The sequence below is a fragment of the Panthera pardus genome, unplaced genomic scaffold (genome assembly GCF_024362965.1).
Source record: "Panthera pardus isolate Hobbes unplaced genomic scaffold, ASM2436296v1 HiC_scaffold_27, whole genome shotgun sequence".
NCBI classification, from domain to species: domain Eukaryota; kingdom Metazoa; phylum Chordata; class Mammalia; order Carnivora; family Felidae; genus Panthera; species Panthera pardus.
Genome location: NW_026526843.1, coordinates 94,288,458 through 94,294,951, shown reverse-complemented (window position 1 = coordinate 94,294,951; position 6,494 = coordinate 94,288,458).

Below are 6,494 nucleotides of genomic sequence, written 5' to 3'. Positions count from 1 at the left end.
AAACTCCTAGTAGCAAAGGCTTTGGGCAATCCCCAAGTGTTATGTAGGGCAGATGAACATACAGAACTGAATGAAGGGAAATCAATATTCTACCCAAGAGGCAAATTTCTCAGAGTAAACAACTAGGATTGTATAATCTAATACTTACTAAATAGGTAGAAATTCATTTTTGCACTCCTGATTTCAAAGGGAATATTTTCAAGCTGAGCAAAGTGGGTAAGTTATGCAAAACATTTCATCAATTAGTGGAGGAACAGAGAGCTCTCATTCATGACCCTAACTCTGTTTTGTTTTTTTTTTTTTTTTGAGCTGGTCAATCCATAAAAAAAAATCCTATTCTTTACAATGAATAGTTTACTCCATATAGAGACAGGTAATGGCTTTATCGATTAAAGAAGGATAAGGAATTGCCACAACATTAAGCTATGACTGCTCTTTTCAGATTTTTTAAAAGTTTTTAAAATATATGATTAGAAATTGTAATTCATTATATATACCAGTATCCCCCAGAAACCCAAGAAATATACCAAGGTTCTCTTTTTCCCAAGTGTACTTCAAGGCAAATTTATATTCCACAATAAGTGAGGCCATCAGCAACTTGTTTGTTACTTATTGTGGAAACCAAAGTGCTTGAGGATTTTCATTCTTTCTATGTATGCTTATTAAGCATCTCTTACATGCTTGGCACCATGCTGGTTGTTGGGGATACAGTATTTGAGGAAGATGACCATAGTTCCTACCTCACTGAACTCAGGCTCTAGGTGATAGCCAACACTGCACAAGTAAGGACAACATGGATCATTACCAAAGTGAATGATGACATGGTGGTGTTATAGGAACATGTTTCTAACTATCTAGTATGCTTCCAGAAAAAAATGACATTATGTTGAGACCTGAAGAATGAGTAGAAATCAGTAGGTACAGAGGCACTGTGATGTTCTGCCCACGTCACCTTTCATGAATGAAGGACTTACTCCCCCAGCTGGTGAGAATGCAGTTGGCTGATAGCACCAGCTGTCATGGCTCTGCAGGAATTGCCCTCACCTAAAAAGCACTGCTTTATCCAAAGAAGCCCTTCCTTCCTTGAGGGGTACCTGTATCCAGTGACTTGTCAATGCAGAGAGAGGAGTAGTAGTAGGTTTTCTTACTCCAAATTGGGATAAATCAGAATAAGTAAGAGCTTGGATGAATCTTTGCTGGGTCTGCATCACAGCTCAATTTCTCTCTCAGCTAAACTATGTGTGTGTGTGTGTGTGTGTGTGTGTGTGTGTGTGTTTGTGTGTGTATGTATATTCCCCCCCTGCCTTCAATGTGTATTGATCTTGAGAGCACTCCTTGAACCATCTGGCTCTGGCTGACCTCTCTAGCAACTTGCCCTCTACTTTCCTTAGCTTCATTTTCTCAGCCACTCTGGCTTTCATTGGTCCCAGGTCTATGACCTGCTTTCTTCCCAGCAAAGGACCTTTACCCATGTGATTTCTTCTGCCTCAATCCACTTCCCCCTCCCCTTTGCTTTGCCTCTCTGTAGTCTTCAAATCGCTCTTCCTGGTGGAGTTTCCCTGGCTTCCATGACCGAGCCAAATTTCCTTATTATATGCATTGAGTACCCATTCATCGGTTGATTAACATTTGGGTTCTTTCCATAATTTGGTTATTGTTGATAGCACTGCTATAAACATTGAGGTACGTGTGCCCCTATGAATCAGCACTCCTGTATCCTTTGGATAAATTCCTAGTAGTGCTATTGCTGGGTTGTAGAGCAACCAGCAAAAATTTTTAGTTTTTTTGAGGAACCTCCATCCTGTTTTCCAGAGCAGCTGTACCCGTTTGCACTCCTACCAACAGTGCAAGAGAGTTCCCATTTCTCCACATCCTCGCCAACATCTGTTGTTTCCTGAGTTGTTAATTTTAGCCACTTTGGGTTAGGTGGTATCTCATTATGGTTTTGATTTATATTTCCCTGATGATGAGCAGACAGTCATAGAAAGACAGGTATCATATGTTTTCACTCATATGTGGAATTTGAGAAACTTAACAGAAAACCATGGGGAAAGGGAAGGGGAAAAATAGTTTCAAACAGAGAGGGAGGGAAACCATAAGAGACTCTTCAATACAGAGAACAAACTGAGGGTTGATGAGGGGGCAGGGGGAAGGGAAAATGGGTAATGAGCACTGAGGAGGGCACTTGCTGGGATGAGCACTGGGTGTTGTATGTAAGCGATGAACCACGGGAATCTACCCCCAAAACCAAGAGCATACTGTATATACACTGTATGTTAGCAACTTGACAATAAATTATATTTAGAAAATAAAAGCATACCATTTACTTCTCGTCATAGGTATCACATGTTAAAATTTCACATTTTTCATATGTGTAGTCAATACATTGAATGAATTAAATGGTAATTAATGATGAAATAACTGATGAATAAAAGCAACCTGACCCATTATTGGAGGCACTGATAACATAATTTCATAGATTTGAACATTCAGCTCACACAAATTTTCTTTTTTTTTTTTTTTTTTGCTTTTGTAGAACTCAGGTGAGGTGATTTTAGCTCTCCTTACTCTGCTTTTCACATGTCTTTAGATGCCCCAGAAATTTAGAATCATCCTCTTACAGTACAAAATTCAGAATGGATCAATTATTGATAGGACTCTGAGCAGCAGTGTTGTTGCTACATGCTTTAGAATATCTGGATTTTTCCTTATTTTTATGGCTGTTTTTTTTCCAAACTTGTGATTTCTACATCATTAAGTTCTTCCTTATGGATTAGAACTAACTACAGAGGGTAGGAACCATTCTGAGCATAAACTCATCAGTGAGATAGTTAATTTAAGCCCGGAGACCAATATGGATAATAGTTGCCACTTGCTCTGTCTTGCTTTTCTGTCACTTTTTATCAACAGCATAAGGGAGTTATCTCCCATGGCTTGTGTCCTGCCAAGTGATCTATAATGTGGGTCCTCTTCTTATTTCTCAAACCAAACAAATTGAATCCTGATACTACACACACACAAAAGTTATGCCTCATATCTATTCATATTTTTCATCTTCTAAATATTATCCTCTGTTTTTTTTTAGAAAAAATCTTAGTTTGAGGTTCTGCTTGCTACACATGACACAAATTAACCCAAGATATTTTTTGAAAAAAAATTAATTGCTACTATAACCTAAAACAATATTATATCCTGTTCTTTAATATAGACAAAAGCTATACTTCTGAAATAGATGAATGTTTTCTTTTGTTTTGTTTTAACATAAGAGATATGATAGTCTTCCATCATAGTCTCCCTTTTTCCTTAGGTAATGACAAGGATTCAGACTTGCTTCTACTTTTTGAGGGAGATGCAGGCATACCCTGGAGATACTGCAGGTTCAGTTCCAGTACATGGCAATAAAGCAAATATCACAATAACATGAATCAGATGAATTTTTGGCTTCCCAGCACCTATAAAAGTTATGTCTACATTATACTGTAGTCTATTAAGCTTATAATAGCATTATGTCTAAAAAGTAACGCACGTACCGGGGTGCTTGGGTGGCTCAGTCAGTTGAGTGTCCGACTTCTGCTCAGGTCATGATCTCACCGTTCATGAGTTCAAGCCCTGTGTCGGGCTTTGTGCTGACAGCTCAGAGCCTGGAGCCTCCTTTGGATTCTGAGTCTCCCTCTCTCTCTCTGCCCCTCCCCTGCGCGCGCTCTCTCTCTCTCTCTCTCTCTCTCTCTCAAAAATGAATAAACTTATTTTTTTTTAAGTACTGCACATACCTTAATTTAAAAATACTTTATTTTGGGGGCACCTGATTGGCTCAGTCAGTTAAGCGTCCCACTTCGGCTCAGGTCATGATCTCACGGTTCGTGAGTTCAAGCCTCAAGTCAGGCTCTGGGGCTGGTAGCTCAGAGCCTGGAGCCTGCTGCAGATTCTGTGTCTCCCTCTGTCTGCCCCTCTGCTGTTTGCACTCTGTCTCTCACATTGTCTCAAAAATAAATAAACATTAAAAAAAAAACTTTGTTTTGGGGTCATCTGGCTGGCTTAGAAGAGCATTTGACTCTTGACCTTGAGGTCATGAGCTCAAGTCCTGCGTTGGGTATAGAGATTACTAAAAATAATAAACAAAAAAATTTTTAAATACCTTATTTTTATTGCTAAAATATGCTGACCATCATCTTAGCCTTTAGCATGTCACACTTTTTGCAGGTGAGGGAGTCTTGCATAAATGTTGATGGTTGCTGGATGATCAGGGTGGTGGTTGCTGAAGGTGGGGTAGCTGTGGCAATTTCTTAAAATAAGACAAAAATGAAATTTGCCACATTCTGTTAACTCCTCCTTTCATGAACAGTTTCTCTGTAGCAAGTGATGCTGTTTGATAACATTTTATCCACAGTATAAACTCTTTCAAAATTAGGTCAATCTTCTCAAACCATGCTCCTGTTATATCAACCAAGTTTATATAATATTCTAAATCCTTTGTGGTCATTTCACAATCTTCACAACATCTCTACCAGGAATAAATTCTATCTCAAGAAACTACTGATCACCATAACAAACATATTAATCATGAAATAGTTTGAAATATTGTAACAATTACCAAAATGTGACACAGAGACATGAGGTAAGCAAATGCTATTGGAAAAATGGCACCAATAGAGCTTGCTCAACACAGGGTTGCCACACACTTTCAGTTTGTAAGAAATGCATTATCAGGGTGCCTGGGTGACTTCTGATTTTGGCTCATGTCATGATCCCAGGGTCTTGGGATCGAGCCCCACATCAGGCTCTGTGCTGAGTATAGAGCTAGCTTAAGATTCTCTCTCTCTCTCTCTCTCTCTCCCTCCCTCCCCCTCCCTCCATCCCTCTTCCCCTCTCCCTACCCCTCTTTCTAAAATAAAAAAGAAAGAAATGCAATATCTGCAAAACCCAATAAAGTGAAATGTAATACAAGCTATACCTGTATGAGGGTTCCACACAGCTATCAAATACCTACCAACAAATTACATCCAACCAGTGAAATTGCTTCATTTCTGTTGTTCTCCTAAAAAATTACACTTAGGAATTTCATCACATGTACATTTTACTATGAAGGTACTCAAGGTGCAGAGAAATCTTGTCCACTTAAGGCTTCTCACATTTCCAAAAGGCCACTTTTAATTTACATCTTTATAGTTTCCTTAAAAATATAAAAATCAGGGTTGCCTGGGTGGCTCAGTTGGTTAGGTGTCCAATTTCAGCTTAGGTCATGATCTCATGGTTCATGAGTTTGAGCTGCACATTTGGCTCTCTACTATCAGCACAGAGCCCACTTTGTATTATCTGTCCCCCTCTCTGTCTGCCCCTCCCCTGCTCGTGCTCATGCACTCTCTCTCTCTAAAATGAATGGACATTAAAAAATATATATATATATATACATATATATATATAAACATATATAAATATAAACATATATGTGTGTGTGTGTGTATACACACACACATCAACAAGTACACGGATAGACACTGAATCTCTAAGGCAGAAGGAATTAAAATATATGGGGAAAAGTTGTAAGTCATACTTAAATACAAGATATATGTATGTTTTCTTTCTATTGTGATTTTTAAATACCTGATTAGGTTGATCTTCAAGAACGATACCTTCCTTCTAATTTTTTAATTTCATTTGTATATTCACTAATCAATATTTCCTAAATTCGTATATGTCATTTACTCTGTTAGGTCTTGGGTCTTGTGCTCTAGGAGCTCATATTCTTGTCAGTGAGTGAAATAAGTATGGTGATAGGCAAACATTTGCTATTACTGTAACAGAGCTCTTATGCGTACAGAGGACAGAACAGGGAATTGGTATAATAATTCTTTATTGAATACATGAATGATGAATATTGCCAAAATCTTCTTACCACGTCTAAAAAGTGAAGTGAATCATAGACACTAGGGGCCCTTATAGTCTTCTTGTTAAGGACTTGTCAGTGAAAACCTATCCAGCCTCACTTGCTCCCAGTTTCATTGTGGCACAATAAATTTCAAATTATAACTCTTTGTGTTTTTTCAAATAGAACCTATGGTTTCATGTATTCTATGCCATTGCACTCACTGTTTTCTCAGCCTGGAATCCCTTTATTCTCCTCCTTTATATCCCTTGCAAGCAACTACTTAATCTTTAAAACTCAGCTTAAAATGTTTGTTATTGAAATATTCTGTCAAAATTGAAATAATGAAAATGTGGGTGGTGAGTTTGCAAATAAAAATGATACATAAACCCTGTGGAGCTTACTTTCTATGAAGTTGTGGCACATTGTTTTTCCCAAGGATGCTTGTAACAATCTCTCAAAACCCACATGTTCTTGCACAGTATGATCTGGGAACCTCATCCTTTGAGAAGAAAAGTTAAGTCTATACCCCTTGGATCTGAGCAAGCTTGTGACTGTTTTAACAAATAGGTATGGTAAAATGATTCTCTGTGATTTTTGAGGCTAAGTAATAAAAGGAAGTTGAGTTCTG